General features: G+C 42.5%; 1 protein-coding gene across 5 annotated transcripts in view; it reads right to left on the bottom strand.

Moving 5' to 3' along the window:
* The window catches only part of AP1G1 (adaptor related protein complex 1 subunit gamma 1), a 90602-nt gene that overhangs the window by 65641 nt on the left and 12087 nt on the right, over window positions 1-12874 (bottom strand). For 2 of the 5 annotated variants that reach the window (XM_065536669.1, XM_065536670.1), the window contains exon 2: window positions 3678-3726. The exons of 2 other annotated variants lie outside the window; for them this stretch is intronic. The gene's annotated coding sequence lies outside the window, so the exon portion shown is untranslated. Of the gene's footprint in view, window positions 1-3677; window positions 3731-12874 lie in introns of all 5 variants that reach the window. One more of the 5 variants, XM_065536668.2, reaches the window with a different exon arrangement.

The raw sequence follows: 12874 nt of genomic DNA, 5'->3' as shown, positions 1-12874 counted from the left end.
TGAGTCAGGAAGGAAAGGAGGAAAGAAGGGGGGGAAGAGAGAGAGAGAGAGAGAAAGAGAAAGAAAGAAAAAAGAAAAAGAAGGAAGGAAGGAAGGAAGGAAGGAAGGAAGGAAGGAAGGAAGGAAGGAAGGAAGGAAAGAAGGAAGGAGAAAGGAAGAAAAGGCAAGCTACAGAAAGGGAGAAATATTCAATATACATATCTGTCAAAGGACTTGCATTCAGGGTATGTAACTTTTACAACTCAATAATAAGACAATCTTAATTAGAAAGTGGGTAAAAAGGCTGGGCATGGTGGCTCACGACAGTAATCCCAGCACTTTGGGAGGTCGAGGCTGGTGGATCACCTGAGGTCGGGAGTTCAAGACCAGCCTGACCAACATGGAGAAACCCTGTCTCTACTAAAAATACAAAAAATTAGCCAGGTATGGTGGCGCATGCCTGTAATCCCAGCTACTCTGGAGGCTGAGGCAGGAGAATCGCTTGCACCCCGGGAGGCAGAGGTTGTGGTGAGCCGAGATCGCACCATTGCACTCCAGCCTGAACAAGAAGAGCGAAACTCCGTCTCAAAAAAAAAAAAAAAAGGGGGTAAACAAAAAAAGGCTAAAATAATAGAACAAACACTTCTCGAAAAAACATACGACTGGTTGTAAGTACATGAAAAGATGCTTAATATCATTAGTTAGCAGGGAAAACCAAATTAAAACCATGATGACAGATCACTGCAGTTACAAAAAAAAAAAAGAAGAAAACCATAATGAGATACCACAAAAACGGCTACAATTAAAGACTTGCCATACCAAGACTTGGCAATGATATAGCACAACTGAACTTTCATAAAGTGCCCACGGGAATAAAAATGGTTCAACTACTTTAGAAAACAGTTTGGCAGATTTTTATGATGTTAAACATACACTTAGCATATAATTCAGCAAATCTACTCAATGTTTACCTAAGTATTTACCCATAAGTAATGAAAATATGTATCTTCACCAAAACTTGTACATAAAATGTTCACAGAAATTTAATTTATAACTGCCAAAAACTGAAAACAATCCAAATGTCCATAAACAGGTGAATGGATGATGGTATATCCATATAATGGAATATTTATTAGAATAAAATAGAACCAGTTATACACAACATAAAAGAGTCTCAAACACATTCTAAGCTAACATTCTGCTAAGCAAAGGCAGCAGGCACAATATAGTACATATTATATGATTCCATTTACGTGAAATTCTAGGACAAAGCTAATCCACAGTGATGGAAAAAAACATCACTGTGTGGCTGGGCACAGTGGCTCACGCCTGTAATCCCAGCACTTTGGGAGGCCGAGGCTGGTGGATCACCCAAGGTCAGGAGTTCGAGACCAGCCTGGCCAACATGGTGAAACCCCCGTCTCTACTAAAAATTTTAAAAAAATAAAAAAATAGCTGGGCGTGGTGGCGCACATCTGTAATCCCAGATACTCCAAGAGGCTGAGGCACGAGAATCGCTTGAACCCGGCGGCAGAGGCTGACAGTGAGCTGAGATCGTGCCACGGCACTCCAGCCTGGGTGACAGAACAAGACTCTGTTCCCAATTAAAAAACAAACAAACAAACAAAAAACACATCACTGTGTATCATGTGTAGTCAACAATGTTGACTAAGAACATTTTAAACGATAGTAAAATTGATGAAGATATCATTACGATCCTTTTCAGTACTTATTACCTGTAGAATCCTTAAGTCAATGATTCTCAATGTTTTTCTAACCCAACACACCAGGAGGACATCCCAGTCAGTATAACATTAATCCTCAAAGTAGAGATTAGCGCATTATGGATTTAGAAAAACTCCCTAGGTACTGATATGCTCCTCCAAGAGGAGCCATACTGTCTCCTTTAAGGTTGTGTGTCTTAAACTACTATATAAAGCTATCTGAATAGTGTTGTTTCTGTTACTTTTTAATAAAAATACTCAAAGGTCTAGCGTTTGAAGTTTATAAAATACTTTCACATTTATTATCTCATTTGTTCCTTCAGACTATCTTGAAGTTAAGAGTAGAGATCACTGGCCGAGTGCGGTGGCTCACACCTGTAATCCCAGCACTTTGGGAGGCCGAGGCGGGTGGATCACTTGAGGTCAGGAGTTCAAGGCCAGCCTGGCCCACATGGTGAAACCCCATCTCTACTAAACATACAAAAACAGTTAGCTGGGCGTGGTGGCATGCGCCTGTACTCCCAGCTACTCGAGGGGCTGAAGCAGAACTGCTTGAACCCAGGAGGTGGGGGTTGCAGTGAGCGGAGATCACGCCACTGCACTCCAGCCCGGCTGACAGAGCAAGGCTCCGTTTAAAAAAAAAAAAAGAGTAGAGATCATTATCCCCATTTTTCCCATGAAGAAACTTCATTTCAAAGCAATTATGCAACTTCCTCAAGATCACAAAGGTAATAAGGGACAGAGCTAACCTAACACCTGACCAGGTCTTAAAACTCCAAGGCTGAAGTTCTCCCAACATTATAAAAATGTACAATACGTTTACAGAGGAAATTATATGATTGCTTGGGTTTTAAAATACTCAAGGAAAAAAAAATACTGAGGAAAGAGAGAGGAGACAGTGATACAGTTGGGATACTTGCTCCTGCCCGTATTTCATGTTGAATTGTAATCCCCAATGCTGGACGTGGGGCCTGGTGGGAAATGTTTGGATCATTGGGGTGGGATCCCTCATGAATGGCTTGGCCCATTCCCTCATTGATAAGCAAGCTCTCACTCTGAGTTCACATGAGACATGGTCATTTAAACGTTTGTGGCACCATAAGCCATCACCTTGTCAATAAGTGACCTCTCACTCTGAGTTCATATGAAGTATGTGGCACCATCTCCCCCCCTCAACTCTCTCTCTCTTGCTCCTGCTTTCGCCACGTGAAGTGCCTGTGTCCGCTTTGCCTTCTGCCAAGAGTAAAGAAGAGGCCTCCCCAGAAACAGATGCCGGCACTATGCTTCCTGTAATGCCTGAAGAACCATGAGCCAAGTAAATCTCTTTTCTTACAAGTTACCCAGTCTGAGGTATTCCTTTATAGCAGTGCAAGAATGGCCTAATACAGGCCAGGCGCAGTGGCTCACGCCTGTAATCCCAGCACTTTGGGAGGCCAAGGCAGGCAGATCACCTGAGGTCGGGAGTTCGAGACCACCATGACCAACATGGAGAAACCCCGTCTCTACTAAAAACACAAAATGAGCCAGGAGTGGTGGCGCATGCCTATAATCTCAGCTACTCGGGAGGATGAGGCAGAAGAATCACTTGAACTCGGAAGGCGGAGGCTGCGGTGAGCCAAGATCACACCATTGCACTCCAGCCTGGGCAACAAGAGCGAAACTCCATCTCAGAAAAAAAAGAAGAAGAAAATAACTTTTCTCTACCGAGGCCTCAATGATCCTACGAACTAAACGAAAAGACCATTGGAAAAAAGCTTAAATCTAGACCTAAAACATGTAGACAAATGAGAAAACAATCATAAGAGTTTTAAGCCAGCTGAGAGAAAAACAAGTTATCTAGAGTAAATTCCCAGCTATCACTCACAGAATCACAGAAATACAGTTCTTGCCACTAGCTTTTTATGGAGGAAATTGAGGATACAGGCTTTAACTACTTTGTACAAGGTCACAGAGTTAGTTACTGGCCTGACTCACCTTTGGTGACGCCCCAATTCAGTCCTCTTCTTCCAATAATAGGCTGCTTCTAACTTAGAGAAAAGCAGTAATTTTTTCTTTGAATTTTGATAGCTTACTACTATTTGATTTATCACCAGAAAATACCTTAAATAGGCATGGATGAAAAACAAAAGTTAACATACAGTAAAGAAGCAAGCATTGAGGCTAGGCACGGTGGCTCATGCTCACTTTGGGAGGCCGAGGTGGGCGGATCATTTGAGGTCAGAAACTCGAGACCAGCCTGGTTAACAAAACCCCATCTCTACTAAAAATGCAAAAATTTGCCAAGCGTGGTGGCACGTGCCTGTGATCCCAGCTACTCGGGAGGCTGAGGAAGGAGAAGTGCCTGAATCTGGGAGGCGGAGGTTACAGTGAGCAGAGATCATGCCACCACACTCCAGCCTGGACGACAGAGACTCCGTCTCAAAAAAAGAAAAAAATTAAGCCTTGAAAAAACATTTTAAGATCAAAGTTCTGGTTCTAGGAAAGATGGAACATGCACACTCCACCTTGTCTCTCCCTTTGGATGCAACTATAAATCCTAGACAAAATGTATGCCACAGCTTCCTGAGGACTCTGAAAAGTAAGTAACAGAAAGTGGGCTGGAGAAAAAAAATCATCATTTTTCCTCTAGTATTGCTGTCAAGCTGGAACCCAACAGCAGCCCAAAACCAAGAAGTACTCACTGGGTGCAGAGAGAAAGAGCTCAAAGAAAAAAACATTTCTGGTACAAGGAGCAGGAAAAGAAAAATCAAGGACAACAGAAGTTCTCTGCTTGGACCTTTATTCCCCCAACCACTTCCATCCCCCCACCCCACCCCTAGGCAATACTGCAATACCCATGGCTGTAGCAGAACAGCAATAACAGTGACAGACAGGTAGACACTAAAAACTGGAGAAGGAGACCTCTTTTCTCTGATCAATGGAGCTTAATCCCAATAACATGGGACAAGTCACTCTCCTTTCTCTTCTCTATCCACCCACTGATTGATAAGAGAGAATTCACCAAAAACAACAACAACAAATCCTCGTTGTGAATGTATGTAACAATAGAGCTAAAAATACATAAAACAAAAATAGATATAAAAGGAAAAATAAACAAATACCGAATTATAGTTAGAAGACTTCAACATGCCTCCCTCTATAATCGACAGAACTAGTAGACAGAGTATCAGCAAGAATACGAAGACCTGAAGACCAGCATCAACTAAATGTATCTAACATTAACTAACAAAACTATCATTTATAGAATACCCCAACCAACAAGAACAGAACACGGCCAGGAGCAGCAGCTCATGTCTGTGTAACCCAAGCACTTTCGGAGGCCGAGGTGGGCAGATCGTTTGAGTTCAGGAGTTCAAGACCAGCCTAGGCAACAAGGCAAAACCCAGTCTCTACCAAAAACACAAAAATTACACCAGGCACAGTGGCTCACGCCTGTAATCCCAGCAGTTTGGAAGACCGAGGCGGGCAGACCTCTTGAGGCCAAGGGTTCGAGACCAGTCTGGCCAACACGGTAAAACCCTGTCTCTACTAAAAATACAAAAATTAGCTGAGTGTGGTGGCGCATGCCTGCAGTCCCAGCTACTTAGGAGGTGAGGCATGAGAATTGCTTGAATCACTTGAACCCATGAGGTGGAGGATGCAGTAAGCCGAGATGCACTCCAGCCTGGGCAACAGAACGAGACTCTGTCTCAAAAATAAATAAATTTTAAAAACACAAAAATTAAAGGCCAGGCGCAGTGGCTCATGCCTGTAATCCCAGCACTTTGGGAGGCCAAGGCAGGTGGATCATCTGAGGTCAGGAGTTTGAGACCAGCCTGACCAACATGGTGAAACCCTGTCTCTACTAAAAATACAAAAATTAGCCAAGCATGGTAGCAGGCACCTATTAATCCCAGCTACTCGGGAGGCTGAGGCAGGAGAATCACTTGAATCCTTGGGGCAGAAGTTGCAGTCAGCCGAGATCGTGCCACTTCATTCTAGCCTGGGTGAAAGAGCAAGACAACACCACAAAAGAAAAAAAGAAAAAGAAAAGATACTCAACTATATTAGGCATTAGAAAAATGCAAATTAGTATCAAAATAAGAATCTCTTGACACCTATTAGACTGGCTAAATATCAAATGTTGGGAGGATGCAGAGCAACTGGAACTCTCAAACATTCCCGGTGTGGATGCAAAATGATAATGCCACCCTAGAAGACTGTTTGGCAGCTGATTATGGACTAAAACATACACATAGCATATGTCCCAGTAATCGGAAGTTACCCTAGAGAAATGAAAGTTTATGTTCACACAAACTGTACATAAACTGTTTAGAGAAGTTCTGTTCATAATTGCCAAAAACTGTAACAAAATGTGGTAAATCTATAAAATGGAATACTATGTAGCAATAAAAAGGAGTAAACTATTACTACACACGATAACATACACAGTTCTAAGCATTATGCTGAAATAAAGTCTCAAATGGTTACGTATTGAGTGATTCCATTTATATGATATTCTTGAAAAGATAAAATTATAGCAATGGAGAACAGATCAGTGGTTGCCAGTAGTTAAGAGTTGGGGGATAGCTAAAAAGGGACAGTAAGAATTTTTCTGAGACAATAAACTATATCCTAATTGTGGTGATGTTTACATAAACCTATACATGAATTAAAACTCACAGAACCAGGCCAGGCGTGACGGCTCATGACTGTAATCCCAGCACTTTGGGAGCCCAAGGTGGGCAGATTGCTTGAGCCCAGGAGTTCAAGATCATTTTGGGCAACATAGCAAAAAACTGTCTCTACAAAAATTAGATGGGCGTGGTGGCACACACCTGTAGTCTCAGCTACTTGGGATACTGAAGCAGGAGGATTGCCTGAGCCTGGAAGGCAAGATTGCAGTGAGCCAAGATCACACCACTGCAATCCAGCCTGGGCAACAGAGCAAGAGCAAGACTGTCTCAAAGAAACAAAAAACAGGCCGGGCGCGGTGGCTCAAGCCTGTAATCCCAGCACTTTGGGAGGCCGAGACGGGCGGATCACGAGGTCAGGAGATCGAGACCATCCTGGCTAACACGGTGAAACCCCGTCTCTACTAAAAAATACAAAAAACTAGCCGGGCAAGGTGGCAGGCACCTGTAGTCCCAGCTATTCGGGAGGCTGAGGCAGGAAAATGGCGTGAACCCGGGAGGCGGAGCTTGCAGTGAGCTGAGATCTGGCCACTGCACTCCAGCCTGGGCGGCAGAGCGAGACTCTGTCTCAAAAAAAAAAAAAAAAAAGAAACAAAAAACAAAAAAAAAAATTAACAAAAAAACAAAAACAAAATCCTCAGAGAACTATAAAACAGCAAACCAGAAGAGTCAATTTTACCATATGTTAACTTTAAAGAGTTTATTTTAAAGTAAACAAAAAAGGCCTTGAGCTAAACAATTAAGACCTATTTGATCAGTTATAGAACATATACCTGAGAAAATCACTAATTGCTCTAACCTGCTTAAAGGCATATTTAACCACTCTAGTAACAAAACATTATTGTAAAATCTTGTGAAGAATGTTGTATATAGTCTGAGCAACAAAGGGAAACTCTGTCTTTACAAATAATAAAAAAAAGTTAGCCGAACATAGTGGCACACGACTACTATCCCAGCCACTTGGGAGACTGAGGCAGGAGGATAGCCTGAGCCCTGGAGGTTGAGGCTGCAGTAAGTTGTGACACTGCATCCTGGGTGACAGAGTGAGACCCAGTCTCAAAAAAAAAAAAAAGTTGTGTGTAATGGATGTATTAAGATATGGTCATATGGCTGGGCCTATAAAAGCTAACACTGAATTTTTTTTTTTTTTTTTTTTTTTTTTTTTTTTGACAGTTTCGCTTGTTGCCCAGGCTGGAGTGCAATGGCACGATCTCACTCACTGCAACCTCCATCTCCTGGGTTCAAGCACTTCTCCCACCTCAGCCTCCCGAGTAGCTGGTATTACAGGCATGCGCCACCATCCTTGGCTAATTTTTGTATTTTTAGTAGAGAGGGGATTTCACCATGTTACATGGTCAGGTTGGTCTCGAACTCCTGACTTCAGGTGATCCACCCGCCTTGGCTTCCCAAAGTGCTGGGATTACAGGTGTGAGCCACCACGCCAGGCCAACACTAAACTCTTATACAAGGGATGGCTGAAGGTAGTCTCCCTCAAAGATGAAGTCATTTTCGGAGTCAGTAAAATAGAGACCGGAACTATGGGACATGGAAGGCTAGAAAAGGTTCTATTAATCCGCACCATAAAGGTGTCAAGATGTCTAGACAGGAGTTTCTGTATGGCAGGTTGAAAGACGGCGCCCTCCAAACACAGGCAGGTTAAAAAAGCCACCTGTTAAGCTATGTCCCTTTTGGCATTCTAAACTGGTAAAATCAGACTGAAAGAGAAGACAACGCTTCACATATGTGGAGAAGGGCAAGGACAAATCTTCAGGAACTTTTACTTATTTCCACCCCTAGATATATAAGAAAGTCTATTCTGAAAATATCAGCCTTTTCCAACCCTGAAAAACAAAGAAATGTGAGTCCTTATTTTGGCCAAAGCACTGAAAGGAAGGAGGCACACGACAGGAACCAAGCATTGGAAGTAACAGGAAGTTAAAGAATTACAAGTGAGGAGGCCGGGTACAGTGGTTCACACCTGTAATCCTAGCACTTTGGGAGCATGGGGCGGGGGGTGGATCACCTGAGGTCAAGAGTTCGAGACCAGCCTGGCCAACATGGCAAAACCCTATCTCTACTAAAGATACAAAAAATAGCCAGGCATGGTGGCACACGCCTGTGATCCCAGCTACTACAGAGGCTGAGGCAGGAGAACCGTTTTAACCCGGGAAGTGGAGATTGCAGTGAGCCAAGATCACACCACTGCCCTCCAGCCTGGGTGACAGAGCGAGACTCTGTCAAAAAAAAAAAAAAAAAAAAAGAATTACAAGTATTACAAGTGAGGCTGGGCACAGTGGCTCACACCTGTAATCACAGCACTTTGGGAGACAGACGCGAGCAGATCGCTTGAGCCCAAGAGTTCAATAATAGCCTGGGCGACATGCCAAAACCCTGTCTCTACAAAACATCAACAAAATGAACCAGGCATGGTGGCATGCATGCACCTGTGGTCCCAGCTACTTGGGAGGCTGAGGTGGGAGGATGACCTGGGCCTAGGAGTGAGGCTGCAGTGAGCTGAGATCGGGCCACTGTACTCCAGCCTGGGCAATGGCACAAGAGCCTGTCTCAAAAACACAAAAAGCAAACAAACAAAAGAAATAACAATAATAAACTCTAACCTTTTTTTAAAAAGTGCTGAACACAGTAATGAAACTATACAGAACATAGATGAGAATCCAAAAACACATTTTTATTATCTCAAGCAGCCAATATAGAGACTGACACATCAACACACTAAAACATCTACTTTACTCCAAATAGAGGTCCTCATTCAGCCTGTTCTGGAATAGAAGCTACAAATCAGGAAACTGTAAGGGAAAGAGGGGAGGAGGGTGGACCCAGGAGATAGAAACTGCTTTAGAAAAGGACACTTATGATAGTTAAAATGTCACCCAACACCAAGGGAAGAAACAAAAGCAGTAACAAAAACAAACAAATAAATAAAAACCTATATACAGCAGAAACAAGCATTTTTAAAACAGTCTGGAGCTACTTAGTGTGTATCCAAAAAGTAGCCAACTCCCACTAAGGTCCTAAGAGCACCAATAAATTATAAATAGTACCACAATGTAGTTTTTGTTGTTGTTCTTTGCTTTCTTTTTGGGACAGGGTCTCACTGTGCCATCCAGGCTGGAGTGCAGTGGCGGGACCTCGGCTCACTGCAATCTCTGCCTCCTTGGTTCAAGCGATCCTCCCATCTCAGCTCCCCAAGTAATTGTGACTATAGGCGCAAGCCACCACACCAGGCTATTTTTTTTATCTTTTGTAGAGATGAGGTTTTATTATGTTGCCCAGGCTGGTCTCAAACTCCTGAGCTCAAGTGATCCGTCCCCCTTGGCCTCCCAAAGTCCTGGGATTACAGGCGTGAGCAACCACACTTGGCCCATAATGTGGTTTTACAAAAAGACCTTGATTCTCCAAGAAGTGGTTAAAATAAGATTAACATTTAACATTCAATGCATAGGGGAAAAAAACGTGAATACAAAATTATATCTGTATTATAACCAAGTTCTAAAAATTTTAAAGTTCAGACACCATCTGCCCTTACTAACTACCTGACCCATCAAAGACAGAGAAAGGTGTGTTCAACTCTACCACTATGATTGTGTTTCTCTCAATTTCTCCATTTATATATAACCACTTACATTTAGTATGTCAATGGTTTCATTCTACGCTTAAGTGTTCCATATTTTATATCATTATGGCTTGTACACTCTAACAAAATAAAGTGTCCCTCTTTGTCCTGTTTTTTTTTTTTTTTTTTTTGAGACGGAGTCTCGCTCTGTTGCCCAGGCTGAAGTGCAGAGGCCAGATCTCAGCTCACTGCAAGCTCCGCCTCCCGGGTTTACGCCATTCTCCTGCCTCAGCCTCCCGAGTAGCTGGGACTACAGGTGCCCACCACCTCGCCCGGCTAGATTTTTGTATTTTTTTTGTAGAGATGGGGTTTTCACCGTGTTAGCCAGGATGGTCTCGATCTCCTGACCTCGTGATCCGCCCGTCTCGGCCTCCCAAAGTGCTGGGATTACAGGCTTGAGCCACCGCGCCCAGCCCTGTCCTGTTTTTTTAAAGCAAATAATAAAAACATCTCTTAAAACAAGGATGGAAAGGGAACACAAAAATACTAAAAGTCTGACTTAAGGGACACGGATTATAGATTAACGTGTTTCAGTGTTCATTAACAGTTATATGATAAATAATGACAAAAACAGAGGAAAAAAGGAAACATAAAATTCATTTTAGAAAAATTTCTACCCAAAATGGTTACGCAAAATTGGGTTTTGAAGCTTAAACTAAATAAGATTACTTTACATGCCCAAGGAATCAAAATTATAAACAAACTAAAGGAAAAAAAAAATTTAAACAGAAGAAGAAAAAATAATGTGTGCGTGTTTCAATTCTCCCCAAAATTTATGGCTAAGATGGGGAAGATGGCTATTTTCCAACATCTCCACAAATCCCTTTAAGGATAAAGATTTTTCTCATACAGCAATACCATTCTCAGGCCATGAGAAGTACTTTTTTCTTTTTTAAACTTTGAAAAACCATTTTTCCCACTAAATACAAACTCCCTAAGGCTAGATCCTCATTTGCCTTGTTCACTCTTGTATCCTCCTATAAGAATACAAACTTGATAAATATTGTATTTATTAAATCCTAAATGCTAAAGTATCTTTTAAAAAAGTTAAATTGTCGGCCGGGTGCGGTGGCTCAAGCCTGTAATCCCAGCACTTTGGGAGGCCGAGATGGGCGGATCACGAGGTCAGGAGATCAAGACCATCCTGGCAAACACATTGAAACCCTGTCTCTACTAAAAACATACAAAAAAAAACTAGCCGGGCGAGGTGGCGGGCGCCTGTAGTCCCAGCTGCTTGGGAGGCTGAGGCAGGAGAATGGCGTAAACCCGGGAGGCGGAGCTTGCAGTGAGCTGAGATCCAGCCACACACAGCACTCCAGCCTGGGCGACAGAGCGAGACTCCGTCTCAACAACAAAAAATAAAAATAAAAAAAAATAAAAAAGTTAAATTGTCCTTTTCAAAGCACACAAAATAAAGGTGTACTGGCTGCTCACCAACAGCTATGGAAAAAGGCTGTCAGAACTCAACCCAGTTCTCTGTTCTACCCTGCCCAGATAACATTCTCCCTGCTTCAGAACTCACAATGCTCATTGTGCACTTTCAGCTACTGATAGCCAACCGTCAAGGACACAACCAAAAAGTTGGAGCTCCTGCAGCTATGTGGTCTGTCTTCCCCTAATAGATCTCAGGTTATTTGAGCTCTAAATCTAAAAACAAAATTCTAAAATTTAATTTTTCACCATGAAAATCACCTATTTTCCTAACCAACAAAGATTGTACTTGAAGAAGTCTTTCTGGCTAAACAATGAGAAAAGACTCAAGCAAATAAATGAGACTTCAATTAACTTCACCACTGACTACCGTTGTCAGTCACAGACTTTAAGTATGACTGAGAATGTTCAAGGGATGTAAGTTAACATCAGGCAAAACCCTCCAAAGAAGTTACCATGCTTTCCCTCTTGCATTCTCCAGATGGCCTGTATTTTTATATTATGTGCCATACAGAACCCCTATTTCAGATTTTTATTTCATATGTGTATCTGAGTTGCTTTAACGCATTTACAACTTGCAAAATACTATGACTAGAATGTGACACTAGGAAAGCTTAAACCAAATCAACTGATTGTATTATGCTTCAATCAGACTTTTACTTTACAATACATCTTAGATATTCTGGCTATGATTACACTGGTCTAGCCTAGCTGGTTTTCTCACTGCCTGTGTTTTTGTGCTTTTCTTTCTTTTGAGGGGAGTTGAGGGGTGCACACCTACTTCCCCTATACGAAGAAATGTGTTCACAGAAGGGAAATGGTCTACAGAGTGAATAAATGGAAAAGACCAGAGTGAGAACTTCACTGAACAGGAGAGATTAAATCTGGGGACAGGCCAGATTACAGGCGTGGTAGCTCACGCCTGTCATCCCAGCACTTCGGGAAGCTGAGGCAGGTAGACTGCTCAAGTCCAGGAGTTCAAGACTGGCCTGAGCAACACAACGACACCCAGTCTCCACTAAAAATACAAAAATTAGTTGGGCGTGGTGGCGCATGCTTCTGTAGTCCCAGCTATTCGGGAGGCTGATGTGGGAGGATCACTTGAGCCCAGGGGACAGGGGTTGCAGTGAGCTGAGATCGAATCACTGTACTCCAGCCTGGGTTGCAGAGTGAGACTGTCTCAAAACTAATAATAATAAAATGAAATAAATCTGGGGATAAGTATTCTGGTCATTAGAGAGGCAAACACCATTGTAAGACAAGCATAACTCTTTAATCAGGTTTCACCATGGCCTAAAATGATGAAGCACTCAAGACCAACTTTATATGCTCTGATTTCAGACTCACAGTGCAACTTTCTGATTATTAAATGCTTCCTTAAGTGCCTCAACTCCCAAGTACTTCCATATAAGGAATAGTGTCCTGTAGAATGC

The sequence above is a fragment of the Macaca fascicularis genome, chromosome 20 (assembly GCF_037993035.2).
Source record: "Macaca fascicularis isolate 582-1 chromosome 20, T2T-MFA8v1.1".
In the NCBI taxonomy this organism is placed as follows: domain Eukaryota; kingdom Metazoa; phylum Chordata; class Mammalia; order Primates; family Cercopithecidae; genus Macaca; species Macaca fascicularis.
Note: the sequence above shows the minus strand (reverse complement) of the source record. Positions and strands in the feature narration are given on the sequence as shown.